The sequence below is a fragment of the Rattus norvegicus genome, chromosome 13 (genome assembly GCF_021556685.1).
Source record: "Rattus norvegicus strain SHRSP/BbbUtx chromosome 13, alternate assembly SHRSP_T2T, whole genome shotgun sequence".
In the NCBI taxonomy this organism is placed as follows: Eukaryota; Metazoa; Chordata; class Mammalia; order Rodentia; family Muridae; genus Rattus; species Rattus norvegicus.
This window is the reverse complement of record NC_141546.1, coordinates 216,742-239,165: the sequence shown is the minus strand read 5'-3', so window position 1 is coordinate 239,165 and position 22,424 is coordinate 216,742.

Below are 22,424 nucleotides of genomic sequence, written 5' to 3'. Positions count from 1 at the left end.
CAACAGCTAGCAGCTGTGTTTAAAGTTCTCTCTAGAAGGCTTTCTCTCATCTCTGGGAAATGAAACTGTGCTTAAAAAAAAGAAAGAAAGAAAAAGAAAAAGAAAAAGAAAAACAAAACAAAACAAAAGGCTGCCATTTTCAAAGGAGTGGCTTACCATTTAAGAGTACATTTCACATGTTATATAATGGCATATAAAAAATTTGTAAATATGTAACTATATCCATCACATCAAATATTATTACTATATATAGAAGTATCACTCTCTAGGAGACAAAGAACTATTTAATACTTTTGGCTTCCTTCACATTTTAAACTGACATGATAAACACTATTCTGCAGGACACATGCTCAACATAACTATGAGAGGATATAGAGAGCCTTTTGGGGCCACTTGCTTGTAGACACTTGGCAGGAATTTGACATTACCTATACAAAAGAAATAAACTCAAGGCAGGAATCAGACCTTAGGCCTGGACACAGAAAATAGAACATTTACATTTGAGTTAATGCAATTCTTGGAGCAGGCTCAGCAGAAGCATGTGTGACAATCCTTTTGTCTTAGTAACCCTGATTGACCCCTAGAAAGGTGTATACAGGATTTTATTTATTGCTTTGCTTGTTTCTTGACTCAGAACTGATCTTATTATTCTGCATGTAATTAAAGTGGTATAAAAGCCAATAGGAAAATATTAAACCAGCTTCAGCTTCAGAACTGGCTGAAGTCACACTATAGTATTGTCTAATTGCCTTTTTTTCTTATCAATCATTACTCCAGCCCTGGTGAACCTGTTGACTGACTGAGCTGGCTTGGTCAACAAGAAAAAAAAAGAAAGAAAAGAAAAGAGAAAAGAAAAAGAAATGGGAAACCAGGGTTGGAGATTTAGCTCAGTGGTAGAGCGCTTGCCTAGCAAGCACAAGGCCCTGGGTTCGGTCCCCAGATCTGAAAAAAAGAAAAAATGAAAAAAGAAATGGGAAACCTACAGCAAGATGTGTGAGCTTCCTTAGGTCACTGGCAAATGGATCAGCACAGGAAAGAAGCAGGAAGATTAAATGATAGATGTAATTATAGTGTAATGATAGTTTGTTGTAATCATAGATGATAGTTGTAATGATGGATGTAATGACAGATAGTTTGTAATGAATGCTGATTGTTGTTGACAAACAAGGGAACCAAGATGGGTAACAAATGGCTTCTTGTTTTCCTAATGGCATTTTTAAAAGTGAAACATTTTTCTGACAAAAGAAGTATGGTACTCCTGAAAGAAAAGGTTGATATACTTTGCTTGAGAAGCTTGATATGGGATTACATTATTTTACTTAAAGTTAAGTTTTGATTTTAAATAAGAAGTAAGAGATGTATTTTCAGTTTCTCTAATTAAAAAAAATTAACCTTTGTACAGATTTCCTTGAGAGTGAATGCAATGGACATGGAAATAGAAGTCATATTTAAGTTCTTCAATACAGAATCTAAATTTCACACATAACAGCTACAACATTGATTTTTATGTAATGATTAAAACTACAAATAAAAGGTATAAGTATAACAATACTCAAAACATGTGAATCTTTGAAAAATACTTCTCTAGTTTCATTGTTTATTTTTATCTCGGTGTCTTTTTCCTTCAAGTTTGGGTCCCTTTGTCCACTGATAGCATGCACCTTCCAGTTGTTCTTTGACCATCAATTCTCTGCCATCAAGGACTAACCTAGATGAAACATTCCTGTGGAAGCATCTAACTCTACATATAATCTACCAATCTGTATTATTGCTTTTTCAAGACATCTAGGGCTGGACTTCTGTGTCATGAAAGCTAATGACTCTGAACCTTAATCAACTTTAACCATTTGCTGTTTATGAAGAATAGACAAGGACTGAGACTAGAACAGTTTAAAGGAAGAATATTTAGCATTCATGGGGCATTACACTTGAGACCCCAGAACTAAAAAAACAAAGGAAAATTGCTTTAGTGGTTGTTGCCAAGTCTCAAGGAAAGTTAATATAGAGAAAGAAAGAGAGACGGACAGACAGAGACAGAGAGAGAAAGAAACACAGACATAGACTGTATGGCTCGAAGTGAGTCTTAACAACCGAAAGACCCCCCAAGTGAGACAGAAGAACAGAGTTTGATACAAAGTTAAGAGGTTTATTTTCTGGCCCATATCAGCCCCTCCTGGCAAGTGACTAGAAGGTAACCCTGAATGACTATAATAAGCAGTTTTTATACTTTTTATGGGTACAGGTTACATCAGCAAGGTTACACTTTAAATTTATTGGCTAAGCATATTGACCTTTGAGTCTATTGGCTAGAAAGCATATGACATGCATTTGAACTCTATCTGTGACCAGAAGCTCAGGAGACTACAGTACATTCTGTGGTTTTTCAAGAATGCCCCTGCCCCTCCTAAGAACTCTGGTGGAGAATGAAAATTGGCCTAGCCTTGATCCAAAGCAGGAAGCTGGTACTTGGCCTAATTTTGGTCTGAAAAGTTGGGGATAAAGCTGACAGAAGCTCTTTGGGTCCTTCACAGGAACTTCATAACCTACCTACTTTCTACCAGGCCAAGACTCTTAATAGCTCTTACACTTCAGTAAGAAGTCCTTCAAGACAGAGAGAATGTGTCGTGTTTCATTTATATATTTTGTGTGAACCAAAGAAATACAAAGCATGTACTTTAACCAGGAAAGCACAGGGAACAGGAGTCACAGAGATGCCTGTAATGGAACTCATTTGGTCTCCATTTGTTCCCACACATAAGGCTGTCTGTCCCACAATGCTTGAACCCAAAACCTGCCCACAAAGATCTGGTCCACCAGGAACTCTTTCACTGCTAAGCCACAGTCCCCAGGTGGGACACCACTTTCTCTCCACTGACTTTCCAAAGTAAGAACCAAGAGAGCACGGGGATCTGGAGACTCAGTGAAACCTAGAACAGGATCCTTCCAGTCTGTATCTGCCCTCCCACCCAGGAGCTGTCTCACATCCCTCCAGATCCTAAACATGCCCTAAAGAACTGATCTCCCAGGAACCCTCTCATTCCTAATATCACAAGATCACAGGTTCATAGGCCAATAGGAGGAACAAGCTTCAGTCAGAGACAACAAGACCAAATAACATCAGAGATAAACAGATGGGTAGAGGCAAGAACAAGAACAAAAGCAACAGAAACAAAGGCTACATGAAATCAACAGAACCCAATTCTCCCACCACAGCAAATACTGGATATCCCAACACACCAGAAAAGCAAGATTTGTATTTAAAGTCACATCTCACGATGATGAAAGAGGACTTTCAGAAGGACATAAATAACGCCCTTTAAGAAATACAGGAAAACTGATGTAAACAAGTAGAATTCCTTAAAGAGGAAACACAAAAATGTCTTAAATAATTACAGAAACCACAACCAAACAGGTGAATGAATTGAACCAAACCATCCAGGATCTGAAAATAGAAAATAGAGATAGTAAGGACATTACAAAGAAAGATAACAGAGGAGATAGAAAACCTAAGCAGGAGATTAGGAGTCAGAGATACAAGCATCACAAACAGAACATAAGACATGGAAGAAAGACACCATAAAAACATTGATGCAAAAGTAAAAGAAAATGCAAAACACCGAAAACTCCTAAACCAAAACATCCAGAAAATCCAGGACACAATGAGAAGATCAAACCTAAAAATAATAGATATAAAAGAGAGGAAAGATTCCCGAATTAAATAGCCAGTATATAACTTCAACAAAATTGTAGAAGAAAACCTCCCTAACCTAGAGAAAAAGAAGCCTATAAACATACAAGAAGACTAGAGAACTCCAAATAGATTGGACCAGAAAAAATTCCTCCCATCACATAATAGTCAAAACACAAAATACACAAAACAAAGAAAGAATATAAAAAGCAGTAAGGGGAAAAGTCAAGTAACATATAAAGGTACACTTATCAGAATTACACCAGACTCCTCACCAGAGACTATGAAAGCCACAAGATACTGGACACATATCATACAGACCCTAAGAGATCATAAATGTCATCCCTGGCTACTATGTCGAGCAAAATTCTCAAATAACATACATGAAGAAAGCAATATATTCAATTACAAAACCAAATGTATACATTATCTTTTCACAAATCCTGCCCTACAAAAGATAATAGATGGAAAACTTCAACACTAGGAGGGAAACTACATTATAGAAGAAGCAAGAAATCTTCTTGCAACAAAAACAAAAAAAAAAAAAAAAAAAAGAAGAGAGACACACAAACATAATTCCACATTGAACTGAAAAAAATAACAGGGAACAAAAATTACTATTCCTTAAATCTCTTAACATCAATGGCACAGGTTCCCAAAAAAGACTTAGACTAACAGACTGAATATATAACAAGGACCCAGCAATTTGTTACCTAAAGGAAACACACCTCAGTGACAAAGACAGACATTACTTTAGTGTAAATGGCTGGGAAATTTTTTTCCCAAACTAATGGTCCCAAGAAACAAGCTGGAGCAGTCATTCTAATATAAAAAAAAGTTGATGTTCATGCAAAACCTATCAAAAAAGATAATAATGGACACTTCATACTCATCAAAAGGAAAATGTACTAAGATAAACTCTCAATTATGAATATTTATGCTCCAAATGCAAGGGCACACACATTCATAAAAAGAAACTTTATTAAAGCTTAAAGCATACATTGTACTGCATACAATAATAATAGGAGATTTCAACACACCATTCTCATCAATGGACAGATGATGGAAAAAGAAACTAAATAGAGATACAGTGAAACTAACCGAAGTCCTGAACAAAATGGATTTAACATATATCTATAGAACATTGCATCCTAAAACAAAAGAATATATCTTCTTCTTAACTTCTCATGGTACCGTCTTCTCATGAAAATTGACTATGTAACTGGTCAAAAAACAGGCCTCCATAAATACAAGGGGGTTGAAATAATCCCATGCATCCTAGTAGATCACTATGGTCTAAGGGTGGCCTTCAGGAACAATAAAAACAACAGAAAGCCCGCATACACTTGGAAGTTGAAAAACACTCTACTCAATGATAACTTGGTCAAAGGAGAAATAAACACAGAAATTACAGACTTTTTAGAATTTAGTGAAAATAAAGGCACAATGTATCCAAATTTTATGAGATAAAATGATAGCACAGCTAAGAGGAAAACACTGATTGCCTTCAAAAAGATCTAAGTGCCTCAAAAGAAAAAAACAAAACAACAAAACAAAACAAAAAACCCAAAACAGAAAACAAAACAAAAACAACAACAACAAAAACAACGACAACAAAAACCTGGAGGGAGCATACACTAACAGCTTAAGAGCACAAATAAAGGCTCTAAAACAAAAAGAAGCAAATATACTGAAGACGAAAAGACATCAGGAAATAATTAAACCTGGAGATGAAATCAAACATGTAAAAAAAAAAAGAATACAAGGAATCAACAGAATCAGGAACTAGTTCTTTGAGAAATCAATAAGATAGATAAACTCTTATCCATACTGACCAGAAGTCATAGAGACATTATCCAAATTAAGAAAATCAGAAATGAAAAGGGAGACATAACAGCAGAGGCTAAGGATATTCAAAAAAAATCACTACATCCTACTACAAAAGCCTATTCTAAACAAAACAGGAAAATCTTATTGAAACAGACAATTTTCTAGACAGATACCAGGAACCAAAATTAAATTAGGAGCAGATAAGTCATCTAAACAGTTCCATAATCCATAAAGATATAGAAGCAGTCATTAAAAGTCTCCCAACTAAAAAAGGTCCAGGACCAGATGGGTTTAGTGCAGAATAATATGAGACCTTCAAAGAAGACCTAATATGAACGCTCTTCAAATTATTCCACAAAATAGAAACATTAGAAACACTACCTAATTCCTTCTATAAAGCCACAATTGTGCTTATACATATACCAAAGACCAAACAAAGGAAGAGAATTTCAGACCAATTTCTCTGGTGAATATTGATTCAAAAATACTCAATAAAATTCTCACAAACTAAATCGAAGAACACATCAAAAAGATCACTTACCATGATCAAGTAGGTTTCATCCCATGTATGCAGCAGTGGTTCAGTATACAAAAAGCCATCATCGAAATCTATTATATAAACAAATGCAAGAGGGAAAAACAAAACAAAACAAAACAAAAAAATCAAACCGGACCAAAAAAAAAATGGTCCTTTCATTAGACACAAATAACATAAAATGCCTTGGTGTGACTCTACTCAAGAAATGAAAGATCTATATGACCAGAACGTTAAGTTTCTGAAGAAAGAAATAGAAGATCTCAGAAATTGGAAAGATTTCCTATACTTATGTATTGGTAGGATTAATACAGTAAAAATGGCCACTTTGCCGAAAGCAATCTACAGGCTCAATGAAATCCCCCATCTGAATTCCATCTCAATTCTTCATAGAGGTAAAAAGAGCAATTTTCAACTTCATTTGGAATAACAAAAAAACTATTCTCAACAATAAAAGAACTTATGGGGGAATCATCATCCCTGACCTCAATCAATATTACAGAGCAATTGTGATAGAAACCGCATGGTATTAGTACTGAAACAGGCAAGTAGATCAATGGAATAGAGTTGAAGATCCAGAAATGAACCTACACACCTATGGTCACTTGATCTTTGACTACAGACCTAAAATTACCCAATGGAAAAAAGACATCATCTTCAAAAAATGGTGCTGGTTCAAGTGAAGGTCAGCATGTTAAAGACTGAAAATTGGCTCATTCTCATCACCTTGTACAAAGTTCTAGTCCAGGTGGATCAAAGACCTCGATATAAAACCAGATACACTGAAATTAATTGAAGAGAAAGCTGGGAAGAGACTCAAACAATTAGGTACTAGGGAAAATTTCCTGAACAGAATACCAGTGGCTTATACTCTAAGATCAAAAATTAACAAATGGTACCTCATAATATTGCAAAACTTCTGTAAGGCAAAGGATCATTAGAACAAAACAGCAACCAACAGATTGGGAAAATGTCTTTACGGTTCCTACAACTTATTGAGGGCTAATATCCTATATATATATATATATATATATATATATATATATATATATATATATATATAGAAATCAAGAAGTTAGAGTCCAGAGAATCAAATGATCCTAATTTAAAATGGGGCACAGAGCTAAACAAAGAATTCTCAACTGATGAATAGCAAGTGACTAGAATCACCTGTAGAAATGTTCAACATCCTTAGTTATCAGGAAAATGTGTTCTGGTAAAAAATAAATATGGATCATTTTCTATCATTTCCTGCAAGCTGGTCCACTTGTTCTGACTGCTACTCTGCTTCGAGGTCTGCAAGCCACACTCTTCTGGCTGTCTCCTTTTATCTGCCTTCTGTATGAGGTCCCCTAGGCAGGAGTTACAATACCTAACACACATCCACACAAATCTGGTTCTGTGGGTCATGTGTGTTCTCACTCTGCACAGGTGAGCAACAAAACCAGATTCATATGCTCCAACTGCCTCTCAGTCATGACTTTCACACACCCTCCTCTTTAGCCCAGTTTAATCCAAGCTCGAGAAACTTGTAATTTAGCAATTAGATTTATATGTTAAATTCTAAATCCACAATTCATCCACACAATAAATTCAATGACAATTGATAAAGGTATAAACAACCCAACTAGACAAGATACAATCAATGTAGTTCACCTAAATCTGAATGATCTTCCATAGGCTCCATCTTAATCTCTCCCTGCTTCCTCTCCTCCTCCCTCCTCTCCTCCTCCCTTCTTCCTTTACTTCCCCATGCTTCATTTCCTTCTCATCCAATGATAGGCTGACCTGCCTTGCTGCATAATGACATCTTCCTACAGAAATGCAAATCAAAATAACCCTGAGATTCTACCTTACAACAGTCAGAGTTGCTAAGATCAAAAACTCAAGTGACAGTAGATGCTGGGGAGGATGTGTAGAAATAGGAACAATCCTCCATTGTTGGTGTGACTGCAAGATGGTACAGCCACCGTGTAAATCAGTCTGGCTGTTCCTCAGATAATTTCACCTAGTACTACCGAACACCAATCTATACAACTCCTGGGAATAAACCCAAAATATGTTTCCACATAAAACAAGGACACATACTCTACTATGTTCATAACTGCCTTATATATAATAGGCAGAAGTTAGAAAGAACACAAATGTCCTCAACAGAGTAATGGATACAGAAAATGTGTTACATTTACACAATGGAGTACTACTCATTATTTAAAATAATGATTTCATGAAATTCTTTTTTTAAAATCTATTTATTTATTATTTTTTCTCCATCTTTATTAACTTGGGTATTTCTTATTTACATTTTGATTGTTTTTCCCTTTCCCGGTTTCCAGACCAACATCCCCCTAACCCCTCTCCCTCCCCTTCTTTATGGGTGTTCCTCTCTCCATCCTCTCCCCATTACTGCCCTCCCCCCCAACAATCCCATTCACTGGGGGTTCAGTCTTGGCAGGACCCAGGGCTTCCCCTTACACTGGTGCTCCTACTAGGCTGTTCATTGCTACCTACGTGGTTGGAGCCCAGGGTTAGTCCATGTATAGACTTTGGGTAGTGGCTTAGTCCCTGAAAGATCTGGTTTCTTGGCATTATTGTTCATATGGGGTCTCAAGCCCCTTCAAGCTCTTTCAGTCATTTCTTTGATTCCTTCAACGGGGGTCCTGTTCTCAGTTCAGTGGTTTGATTATGACATTCGCCTATGTATTTGCTGTATTCTGGCTGTGTCTCTCAGGAGAGATCTACATCTGGTTCCTGTCAGCCTGCACTTCTTTGCTTCATCCATCTTTTCTAGTTTGGTGGTTGTATATGTATTGTCCACATGTAGGGCAGGCTCTCAATGGCTTCTGCCTCTGTTCTACACATTGCCTCTCTATTCCCTCCAAGGGTATTCTTATTCGCCTTTGAAAGAGGGAGTGAAGCATTCGAATTTTATTCATCATTCTTGAGTTTCATGTGTTCTATGCATCTAGGGTATTTAGAGCATTTGGGCTAATATCCACTTATCAATTAGTGCATACCATGTGTGTTTTTCTGTGATTGGGTTATATCAATCTGGATGATATTTTCCAGTTCCATCCATTTGTCTATAAATTTCATAAAGTCATTGTTTTTGATAGCTGAGTAGTATTCCATTGTGTAGATGTACCATATTTTCTGTTTTCATTCCTCTGTTGAAAGGCATCTGGGTTCTTTTCAGCTTCTGGCTATTATAAGTAAGGGTGCTATGAACATAGAAGAACATATGTCTTTGTCATATGTTGGGACATCTTTTCAGTATATGCCCAAGAGTGTTATAGTTGGGTCCTCAGGTAGTTCAATGTCCAATTTTCTGAGGAACCTCTAGACTGATTTCCAGAATGGTTTTACCAGTCTGCAATCCCACCAACAATCGAGAAGTGTTCCTCTTTCTCCATATCCTCACCAGCATCTGCTGTCACCTGAGTTTTTGATCTTAGCCATTCTGACTGGTGTGAGGTGAAATCTCAGGGTTGTTTTGATTTGCAATTCCCTTATGACTAAATATGTTGAACATTTCTTTAGGTGTTTCTCAGCCATTCGGTATTCCTCAGCTGTGAATTCCTTGTTTAGTTCTGAACCCCATTTTTTAATAAGGTTATTTGTCTTCCTGCAGTCTAACTTCTTGAGTTCTTTGTATATTTTGGACATAAGCCCTCTATTAGCTGTAGGATTGGTAAAGATCTTTTCCCAGTCTGTTGGTGGCCGTTTGTCCTAACAACAGTGTCCTTTCCCTTACAGAAGCTTTGCAGTTTCATGAGAACCCATTTGTCGATTCTTGATGTTAGAGCATAAGCCATTGGTGTTTTGTTCAGGAAATTTTCTCCAATGCCCATGTGTTCAAGGTTCTTCCGCACTTTTACTTCTATTAGTTTGAGCGTATCTGGTTTGAGTTGATGGTCCTTGGTCCACTTGGACTTAAGCTTTGTACAGTTTGATAAGAATGGATCAATCTGCATTCTTCTACATGCTGACCTCCAGTTGAACTAGCACCATTTGCTGAAAATGCTTTCTTTTTTCAATCGGATGTTTTTGGCTCCTTTGTCAAAAATCAAATGACCATAGGAATGTGGGTTTATTTGTAGGTCTTCAATTCTATTCCACTGGTCTTTCCGTCTCTGTACCAATACCATGCAGTTTTTATCACTATTGCTCTATAATACTGCTTGAGTTCGGGGATAGTGATTCCCTTGGAAGTCCCAGGGCTCTGTATATATATATGTGTGTGTGTGTGTGTGTGTGTGTATTTATATGTATATATGTATATATACATACATATATATATATATATATATATATATATATATATATATATATATATATCTGCATGTCAGCAGAGGGCATCAGATCTCATTACAGATGGTTGTGAGCCACCATGTGGTTGCTGGCAATTGAACTCAGAACCTCTGGAAGAGCACTCATTGCACTCAACCTCTGAGCCATCTCTCCAGCCAGATTTCATGAAATTTTTAAGCAAATGAATGGTACTAGAAAATAACATCCTGAGTCAGATAACCCAATCACAAAAGAACAGATGCATAATATATTCACTCACATATGGATATTAGGAAAAAAGCTTGGACTATCTACAAAAAATATCACAGATCACATAAAACTCAAGAAGAAAGAAGACTCAAATATGGATGCTTCATTCCTTCTTAGAAGGGAGAGCCAAAACTCAAGGGAGGAAATACAGGAGAAAAGAGTGGAGCAGGGACTGAAGAAAAGGCCATCTAGAGACTGCCCCACCAGGAATTCTATCCCATATGCAGTCACCAAACCCAGTCACTACTGCTGTTGCCAATAAGTGCTTGCTGACTGAAACCAGATATGGGTGTCTCCTGAGAGGCTCTGCCAGACCCCTAGTAATACAGATGAGGATGCTTGCAGCTAACCATTGGACTGATCAAGGGAACTCAATTGGAGGAGTAAGAGAAAAAAAACTGAAGGAACTCAATCTATTCGCAACCCCATATGGAGAACTAAAATATCAACCAACCAGACTTCACTAGAGCTCCCAGGACTAATCAACCAACCAATGAGTACACATAGAGGGACCCATCACTTCAGCCACATATGTAGCAGAAGATAGCATTGTCCAGCACTAATAGGAGGAAAAGCCTTTTTTCTGTGAAGACTCATTTCCCTAACACAGGGGAAAGCCAGGACATTGAGGTGGGAGTGGGTACGAGTGGGACCATGCTCAGAGATGCAAGGGGAAAAGTAATGGGGACATGGGAGAGAGGGTAAGGAAATAACATTCAAAATGTTAATACATAAAATATCAAAGAAAATAAAAGCATAGATTTTAAGAATCAAGTAAGTTTTAGACACAGGTAGAGTAGCATAGAAAACAATGAAAGAGGTAAATGGAATGCATATGGTATAGCTGTGGAATAGAGATTAAATTTACAAGTGCTATTTCTGTCCAAAGAGTTCTACTCTGCTTCTCCTTTACCTTAACATGCAGCCCTACATATCCCAGGTTTCTTTCTGTATTAGACATGTGAGATAATAGAATACATTCACACAGTTCTTAGGAAAAAATAAATAATAAAAGTCTTAAAAGAATTAGCACATGTTACATAGCAAATGGTCATCAACTCTTTTGTGGGTCATGGGTTATGTGCTGGTATTATCATATTTTTCCCTCTCCCTCCTTCTTTTTTCCTTCTCAGTTCCTCTTGAAAATAGAACACTATACATTTTTTAATTATATATATTTTTTTCATTTCCATGCTTCAGGAACCCAGCAGATATTTAAAACAAAGAACAGTATCTATATTTTCTTGATTTTTAACATGTTTTCTCATCCACAAGTATTTTTTTTGTTTTTAAATATAATTAATTTATTAATTATTGAATTTTCATCCCATTCATGGACCCCTTCCCTGTAATCGCCTCCCTTAAGCCTTCCCCTATTGCCCTCCCCTTCTCCTCTGAGCTGGTCAGGCACCCTTGTTCATTGCTACATCCTGGCACTTCAAGACTCTATGAGGCTAAGCACTTCCTCTCCCAAGGAGGCCAGACAAGGCTGCCCAGCAAAGGTTATATCTTCATGATTGGAGTTACAGAGGGTCATCCACAAGTATTTTAACTATGCACTACAGTTTGGTGATTTCATTCATTCATATTTCTAGTAAATTTTTGTGAATTAGAAATACATTTTTTAAATTTTGTGCATTCAATTGACCAGAAATCTTTTTACACTTTTTTTTCTTGAAAATCTGGGAAGTTCTTCCTTGTCTTATCCTAAGACTATTACAGATCTCCCTTGCTTTATCTGTTAATAACCTTGTTCAAGAGTAAGTGTGAGGAAAATGTAGTATAGAGTAGTATTTTCCTGCTTTCCTTATATGGAAAATAATTGTCCATGTGCTATTGTTTGAGTGATATTTTCTTTCATTTCATGTACATTTAGTTTTCTTTCTCTTTTTTTTTTAATCATCGTTACTTCTTTTTTTGGCAGGGGACGATATTTTTTATTTACATTTCAAATGTTATTCCTTTTCCCAATTTCCCATCCATAAGCCCACAATCACATCTCCCTTCCCCTTCTACTATAATGGCGTTCCCCCTCCCTAAACACACCCCCTTCCTACCTCCCCCACTTCCTGACATTCCTCTACTCTGTGGAGTCCAGCTTGGCAGGACCAAGGGATTCTATTCCCATTGGTGGCCAATAAGACCATCCTCTGCTACATATGAACATGGAGCCATGGGTCTCTCTATGTATAGTCTTTGGGTAATGGTTTAGTCCCTCAGAGATCTCGTTGGTTGGTATTGTTGTTCTTATGGGGTTGCAAACCCCTTCAGGTCCTTCAATCTTTTCTTCATCTCCTCTGAGAGGGACCCTGTTCTCAGTTCAATGGTTTGCTGCTAGCATTGCCTCTGTATTTGTCATACTCTGGTTGTGTATCTCAGGATACAGCTACATCAGGCTACTGTCAGCATTCACTTTTTGCCTTCATCAATATTGTCTAGTTTTGGTGGATGTATACATGTCCAGGTGCTGCAGACACTGAATGACCCTTCCTTCAGTCTCTGCTCCAAACTTTGTCTCCATAACTCCTCCTATGAATATTTTTGTTCCCGATTTTAAGGACTGAAGCATCTGCTCTTTAGTCATCCTTCTTGAACTTCATGTGGTCTATGGATTGTATCGTGAGTAGTTCAAGCTTTTGGGCTAATATCCGCATATCAGTGAGTGCATAATACAGTTTTTTTTTTTTGAGGGGGGATTAGGAGACCTCACTCGGGATGACATGTCCTAGTTCCATCCATTTGCTTGTAAATTTCATAAACTCATTGTTTTTGAGACATGAATAGTACTCATTGTGTAGATGTACCACACTTTCTGTAACTATTCCTCTGTTGAAGGATATCTGGGTTCTTTCCAGCTTCTGACTATTATAAATAACGCTACTATGAACATAGTAGAGCATGTATCTTTGTTGTATGTTGGGGCATCATTTGGGTATATGCCCAGCTGTGGTATACATGGGTCCATAGGTAGTGCAATGTCAAATTTTCTGAGGAAACTACAGACTGATTTCCAAAGTGGTTGTACCAGCTTGTAATACCACCAACAATGGAGGAGTGTTCCTCTATCTTCACATCAACACCAGCAATTGTTGTCACCTAAAATTTTGATCTTAGCCATTCTGACTGGTGTGAGGTAGAATCTCAGGGTTCTTTTGATTTGCATTTTGATGATGACTAAGGACATTGAACATTTCTTTTTTTTTTAAAGAGATTTATTTTTTATTTATTTATTTTTAATTTATTTAATACGTAATAATAATTCTTTGGTTTCCGGGTAAACATCCCTCTCCCCCCTCCCCTTCCTTATGGGTGTTCCCCTCCCAACCATCCCCCCATTGCCGCCCTCCCCCCAACAGTCCAGTTCACTGGGGGTTCAGTCTTAGCAGGACCCAGGGCTTCCCCTTCCACTGGTGCTCTTACTAGGATATTCATTGCTACCAATGAGGTCAGAGTCCAGGATCAGTCCATGCATAGTCTTTAGGTAGTGGCTTAGTCCCTGGAAGCTCTGGTTGCTTGGCATTGTTGTACATATGGGGTCTCGAGCCCCTTCAAGCTCTTCCAGTTCTTTCTCTGATTCCTTCAACGGGGGTCCTATTCTCAGTTTAGTGGTTTGCTGCTGGCATTCGCCTCTGTATGTGCTGTATTCTGGCTGTGTCTCTCAGGAGAGATCTACATCCGGCTCCTGTCAGTCTGCACTTCTTTGCTTCATCCATCTTGTCTAATTGGGTGGCTGTATATGTATGGGCCACATGTGGGGCAGGCTCTGAATGGGAGTTCCTTCAGTCTCTGTTTTAATCTTTGCCTCTCTCTTCCATGCCAAGGGTATTCTTGTTCCCCTTTTAGAGAAGGAGTGAAGCATTCACATTTGATCATCCGTCTCAAGTTTCATTTGTTCTAGGCATCTAGGGTAATTCAAGCATTTGGGCTAATAGCCACTTATCAGTGAGTGCATACCATGTATGTCTTTCTGTGTTTGGGTTAGCTCACTCAGGATGATATTTTCCAGTTCCAACCATTTGCCTACGAATTTCATAAAGCCATTGTTTTTGATAGCTGAGTAATATTCCATTGTGTAGATGTACCATATTTTCTGTATCCATTCCTCTGTTGAAGGGCATCTGGGTTCTTTCCAGCTTCTGGCTATTATAAATAAGGCTGCGATGAACATAGTGGAGCACGTGCCTTTTGTATATGTTGGGGCATCTTTTGGGTATATGCCCAAGAGAGGTGTAGCTGGATCCTCAGGCAGTTCAATGTCCAATTTTCTGAGGAACCTCCAGACTGATTTCCAGAATGATTGTACCAGTCTGCAATCCGACCAACAATGGAGGAGTGTTCCTCTTTCTCCGCATCCTCGCCAGCATCTGCTGTCACCTGAGTTTTTGATCTTAGCCATTCTCACTGGTGTGAGGTGAAATCTCAGGGTTGTTTTGATTTGCATTTCCCTTATGACTAAAGATGTTGAACATTTCTTTAGGTGTTTCTCAGCCATTCGGCATTCCTCAGCTGTGAATTCTTTGTTTAGCTCTGAACCCCATTTTTTAATAGGGTTATTTGTCTCCCTGCGGTCTAACTTCTTGAGTTCTTTGTATATTTTGGATATAAGGCCTCTATCTGTTGTAGGATTGGTAAAGATCTTTTCCCAATCTGTTGGTTGCCGATTTGTCCTAACCACGGTGTCCTTTGCCTTACAGAAGCTTTGCAGTTTTATGAGATCCCATTTGTCGATTCTTGATCTTAGAACATAAGCCATTGGTGTTTTGTTCAGGAAATTTTTTCCAGTGCCCATGTGTTCCAGATGCTTCCCTAGTTTTTCTTCTATAAGTTTGAGTGTATCAGGTTTGATGTGGAGGTCCTTGATCCACTTGGACTTAGGCTTTGTACAGGGTGATAAGCATGGATCGATCTGCATTCTTCTACATGTTGACCTCCAGTTGAACCAGCACCATTTGCTGAAAATGCTATCTTTTTTCCATTGGATGGTTTTGGCTCCTTTGTCAAAAATCAAGTGACCATAGGTGTGTGGGTTCATTTCTGGGTCTTCAATTCTATTCCATTGGTCTATCTGTCTGTCTCTGTACCAATACCATGCAGTTTTTATCACTATTGCTCTGTAATACTGCTTGAGTTCAGGGATAGTGATTCCCCCTGAAGTCCTTTTATTGTTGAGGATAGTTTTAGCTATCCTGGGTTTTTTGTTATTCCAGATGAATTCGCAAATTGTTCTGTCTAACTCTTTGAAGAATTGGATTGGTATTTTGATGGGGATTGCATTGAATCTGTAGATCGCTTTTGGTAAAATGGCCATTTTTATTATATTAATCCTGCCAATCCATGAGCATGGGAGATCTTTCCATCTTCTGAGGTCTTCTTCAATTTCCTTCTTCAGTGTCTTGAAGTTCTTATTGTACAGATCTTTTACTTGCTTGGTTAAAGTCACACCGAGGTACTTTATATTATTTGTGTCCATTATGAAGGGTGTCGTTTCCCTAATTTCTTTCTCGGCTTGTTTCTCTTTTGTGTAGAGGAAGGCTACTGATTTATTTGAGTTAATTTTATACCCAGCCACTTTGCTGAAGTTGTTTATCAGCTTTAGTAGTTCTCTGGTGGAACTTTTGGGATCACTTAAATAAACTATCATATCATCTGCAAATAGTGATATTTTGACTTCTTCTTTTCCGATCTGTATCCCCTTGACCTCCTTTTTTTGTCTGATTGCTCTGGCTAGAACTTCAAGAACTATATTGAATAAGTAGGGAGAGAGTGGGCAGCCTTGTCTAGTCCCTGATTTTAGTGGGATTGCTTCAAGTTTCTCTCCATTTAGTTTAATGTTAGCAACTGGTTTGCTGTATATGGCTTTTACTATGTTCAGGTATGGGCCTTGAATTCCTATTCTTTCCAGGACTTTTATCATGAAGGGGTGTTGAATTTTGTCAAATGCTTTCTCAGCATCTAATGAAATGATCATGTGGTTTTGTTCTTTCAGTTTGTTTATATAATGGATCACGTTGATGGTTTTCCGTATATTAAACCATCCCTGCATGCCTGGGATGAAGCCTACTTGATCATGGTGGATGATTGTTTTGATGTGCTCTTGGATTCGGTTTGCCAGAATTTTATTGAGTATTTTTGCGTCGATATTCATAAGGGAAATTGGTCTGAAGTTTTCTTTCTTTGTTGGGTCTTTGTGTGGTTTAGGTATAAGAGTAATTGTGGCTTCATAGAAGGAATTCGGGAGTGATCCATCTGTTTCAATTTTGTGGAATAATTTGGATAATATTGGTATGAGGTCTTCTATGAAGGTTTGATAGAATTCTGCACTAAACCCGTCTGGACCTGGGCTCTTTTTGGTTGGGAGACCTTTAATGACTGCTTCTATTTCGTTAGGAGTTATGGGGTTGTTTAACTGGTTTATCTGTTCCTGATTTAACTTCGGTACCTGATATTTGTCTAGGAAATTGTCCATTTCCTGTAGATTTTCAAGTTTTGTTGAATATAGGCTTTTATAGTAAGATCTGATGATTTTTTTAATTTCCTCTAAATCTGTAGTTATGTCTCCCTTTTCATTTCTGATTTTGTTAATTTGGACACACTCTCTGGGTCCTCTTGTTAGTCTGGCTAAGGGTTTATCTATCTTGTTGATTTTCTCAAAGAACCAACTTTTGGTTCTGTTGATTCTTTCTATGGTCCTTTTTGTTTCTACTTGGTTGATTTCAGCTCTGAGTTTGATTATTTCCTGCCTTCTACTCCTCCTGGGTGTATTTGCTTCTTTTTGTTCTAGAGCTTTTAGGTGTGCTGTCAAGCTGCTGACATATGCTCTTTCCTGTTTCTTTCTGCAGGCACTCAGCGCTATGAGTTTTCCTCTTAGCACAGCTTTCATTGTGTCCCATAAGTTTGGGTATGTTGTACCTTCATTTTCATTAAATTCTAAAAAGTCTTTAATTTCTTTCTTTATTTCTTCCTTGACTAGGTTATCATTGAGTAGAGCATTGTTCAATTTCCACGTATATGTGGGCATTCTTCCCTTATTGTTATTGAAGACCAGTTTTAGGCCGTGGTGGTCTGATAGCACGCATGGGATTATTTCTATCTTTCTGTACCTGTTGAGGCCCGTTTTTTGACCAACTATATGGTCAATTTTGGAGAAAGTACCATGCGGAGCTGAGAAGAAGGTATATCCTTTTGCTTTAGGATAGAATGTTCTATAAATATCTGTTAAGTCCATTTGGCTCATGACTTCTCTTAGTCTGTCTACGTCTCTGTGTAATTTCTGTTTCCATGATCTGTCCATTGATGAGAGTGGGGTGTTGAAATCTCCTACTATTATTGTGTGAGGTGCAATGTGTGTTTTGAGCTTTAGTAAGGTTTCTTTTACGTATGTAGGTGCCCTTGTATTTGGGGCATAGATATTTAGGATTGAGAGTTCATCTTGGGTGATTTTTCCTTTGATGAATATGAAGTGTCCTTTCTTATCTTTTTTGATGACTTTTAATTGAAAATTGATTTTATTTGATATTTGAATGGCTACTCCAGCTTGCTTCTTCTGACCATTTGCTTGGAAAGTTGTTTTCCAGCCTTTCACCCTGAGGTAGTGTCTGTCTTTGTCTCTGAGGTGTGTTTCCTGTAGGCAGCAGAATGCAGGGTCCTCGTTGCGTATCCAGTTTGTTAATCTATGTCTTTTTATTGGGGAGTTGAGGCCATTGATGTTGAGAGATATTAAGGAATAGTGATTATTGCTTTCTGTTATATTCATATTTGGATGTGAGGTTATGTTTGTGTGCTTTTCTTCTCTTTGTTTTGTTGCCAAGACAATTAGTTTCTTGCTTCTTCTAGGGTATAGCTTGCCTCCTTATGTTGGGCTTTACCCTTTATTATCCTTTGTAGTGCTGGATTTGTAGAAAGATATTGTGTAAATTTGGTTTTGTCATGGAATATCTTGGTTTCTCCATCTATGTTAATTGAGAGTTTTGCAGGATACAGTAACCTGGGCTGGCACTTGTGTTCTCTTAGGGTCTGTATGACGTCTGTCCAGGATCTTCTGGCCTTCATAGTTTCTGGCGAGAAGTCTGGTGTGATTCTGATAGGTCTGCCTTTATATGTTACTTGACCTTTTTCCCTTACTGCTCTTAATATTCTTTCTTTATTTTGTGCGTTTGGTGTTTTGACTATTATGTGACGGGAGGTGTTTCTTTTCTGGTCCAATCTATTTGGAGTTCTGTAGGCTTCTTGTATGCCTATGGGTATCTCTTTTTTTTAGGTTAGGGAAGTTTTCTTCTATGATTTTGTTGAAGATATTTACTGGTCCTTTGAGCTGGGAGTCTTCACTCTCTCTTCTATACCTATTATCCTTAGGTTTGATCTTCTCATTGAGTCCTGGATTTCCTGTATGTTTTGGACCAGTAGCTTTTTCCGCTTTACATTATCTTTGACAGTTGAGTCAATGATTTCTAGGGAATCTTCTGCTCCCGAGATTCTCTCTTCCATCTCTTGTATTCTGTTGGTGAGGCCTCTATCTACAGCTCCTTGTCTCTTCTTTTGATTTTCTATATCCAGAGTTGTTTCCATGTGTTCTTTCTTGATTGCTTCTATTTCCATTTTTAATTCCTTCAACTGTTTGATTGTGGTTTCCTGGAATTCTTTCAGGCATTTTTGCGATTCTTCTCTGTAGGCTTCTACTTGTTCTCTAAGGGAGTTCTTTACGTCTTTCTTGAAGGCCTCGAGCATCATGATCAAATATGATTTTGAAACTAGATCTTGCTTTTCTGGTGTGTTTGGATATTCCATGTTTATTTTGGTGGGAGAATTGGGCTCCGATGTTGCCATGTAGTCTTGGTTTCTGTTGCTTGGGTTCCTGCGCTTGCCTCCTGCCATCAGATTATCTCTAGTGTTACTTTGTTCTGCTATTTCTGACAGTAGCTAGACTGTCCTATAAGCCTGTGTGTCAGGAGTGCTGCAGACCTGTTTTCCTGTTTTCTTTCAGCCAGTTATGGGGACAGAGTGTTCTGCTTTCGGGCTTGTAGTTTTTCCTCTCTACAGGTCTTTAGCTGTTCCTGTTGGCCTGTGTCTTGAGTTCACCAGGCAGGTCACTTGCAGGGGAAAAGTTGGTCCTACCTGAGGTTCCGAGGCTCAAGTGTGCTCGTGGGGTACTGCCTAAGTCCTCTCCGCGGCGGCAGCAACCGAGGAGATCTGCGCCGCTCTTTCCGGGAGCCTCCGAGCACCAGGGTTCCAGATGGCGTTTGGTGTTTTCCTCTGGCGTCTGGATGCGCGCAGAGTGCAGTCTCTTCTGGTTTCCCAGACGTGTCTGCCTCTCTGTAGGTTTAGCTCTCCCTCCCACAGGATTTGGGTGCAGAGAACTGTTTATCCGGTCTGTTTCCTTCAGGTTCCGGCGGTGTCTCAGGCGCAGGGGTCCTGCCGCTCCTGGGCCCTCCCCTACGGGAACCCAGAGACCTTATACAGTTTCCTCTTGGGCCAGGGATGTGGGCAGGGGTGGGCAGTGTTGGTGGTCTCCTCCGCTCTGCAGCCTCAGGAGTGCCCACCTGACCAGGCGGTGAGGTCTCTCTCCCACGGGGTTTGGGAGCAGAGAGCTGCTGCGGGCCAGGATCCGCGGGTGTGGGACTGAACATTTCTTTAGGTACTTCTCAGTCATTTAATATCCCTCAGCCAAGAATTCTTAGTTTAGCTCTGTACCCATTTTTTTAATACTGTTATTTGGCTAACTGGAGTCTTACCTCTTGCGTTCTTTGAATATATTGGATAGTAGCCTCATATTGTATGTAGGACAGGCAAAGATCTTTTCCTAATCTTTTGGTTGCCATTTTGTTTTAATGACAATTTCCTTTGCCTTACAAAGGCTTTGCAGTTTTATGAGGTCCCATTTGTCGATTCTTGATCTTAGAACAGAAGTCATTGGTGTTTTATTCAGGAAAATTTTCCCAGTGCCTATGGGTTAGAGGCTCTTCCCCTCATTTTCTTTCATTAATTTGAGCATATCTGGTTTTATGTGAAGGTCCATGATTGACTTGGACTTGTGGTTTATACAGGATAATAAGAATGGATTGATTTGCATTCTTACACAGGCTGACCTCCAGTTGAGTGAGCACCACTTGATGAAAATGCTACCTTTTTTTTTCCACTGGAGTGTTTCAACTCCTTTGTCAAAGATCAAGTGACCATAGGTGTGTGAGTTCTTCTCTGGGTCTTCAATTCTATTCTGCCTGCCTGTCTCTGTAACAATATCACACAATTTTTTTATCACTTTTGCTCGATAATACTGCTTGAGGTCAGGGAAGGTTACTCCCCAGAAGTAGTTTAATTGTTGAAGAGAGTTTTCACTATTCTGGTGTTCTTGTTATTCCAAATGAATTTGCAAATTTTGCTTTCTCACTCTATGAAGAATTAAGTTTCAATTTTGATGGGGATTGCATTGAATTTGTGGATTCCTTTTGGCAAAATGGCCATTTTTACGATATTAATTCTGCCAATCCATAAGTATGGGAGTTATTTTCAACTCACATCTTCTTGAATTTCTTTCTTTAGAGTTGGAGTTCTCATCATACAGATATTTCACTTGCTTGGTTGGAGTCACACCGAGGTATATTATGTTATTTGTGACTATTCTGAAGGATATCATTTCATTAGTTTCTTTCTTGGCCTGTTTATTCTTTTAGTAGAGAAAGTCTTCTGATTTGATTGAGTTAAGTTTATACCCAACCACATTGTTGAAGTGTTTATCAGGTTTAGTAGTTCTCTGGTGGAACTTTTAGGATCACATAAATTTATTATCATATCATCTGAAATTAGTGATATTTTGAATTCTTCCTTTCCAAATTGTATCTCTTTGACCTCCTTTCTTTGTGTGATAGCTCTGGCTAGGACTTCAAGTCCTATGGTGAATAAGTAGGAAGAAAGCGGACAGCCTTGTCTATTCCCTGATTTTAGTGGGATTACTTCAAGTTTCTCTTTGTTTAGTTTTATGTTGGCTACTGGTTTGCTATATATTGCTTTTACTATGTTTAGGTATGAGCCTCTAATTCCTGATCATTCAAGGAAGAGGTATTGAATTTTGTCAAATGCTTTCTTGGCATTTAATGAAATGATCATGTGGTTTTTTTTCTTTGAATTTGTTTACATATTGGATTACATTAATGGATTTCCAAATGTTGAATAATCCCTGCATCCTTGGGATGAAACCTACTTGATCATGATGGATGATCCTGATGATGTGTTCTTGGACTCTGTTTGCAAGAATTTTATTCGGTATTTTTGTATATATATTCATAAGGGAAATTGGTTTGAAGTTCTCTTTCTTTATTGTGTCTTTGTGTGGTTTAGGTATAAGCATAATTGTGGCTTCATAGAATTAATTAGGTAGTGCTCTTTCTGTTCCTATTTTGTGGAATAGTTTGAACTGTATTGATATGAGGTCTTCTATTAAGGTTTGATAGAATTCTGCACTAAACCCATATGGACCTGGGCTCTTTTTGGTTGGCAGACCTTAATGACTGCTTCTATCTATTTAGGAGTTATGGGACAGTTTAGATGGTTTATCTGATCCTGATTTAACCTTGGTAGTTGTTATCTGTGTATCAAATTGTCCATTTCCTCCAGATTTTCCAGTTTTGTTGAATATAGGCTTTTGTAGTAGAATCTGACATTTTTTTTTTAAATTTGTTCAGATTCTGTTGCTATGTCTCCCTTTTCATTTCTGATTTTGTTATTTTGGATATATTCTCTGTGCCCTCTGAGTAGTCTGGCTAAGGGTTTATCTATCTTGTTGATTTTCTCAAAGAACTAGCTCCTGGTTTTCTTGAT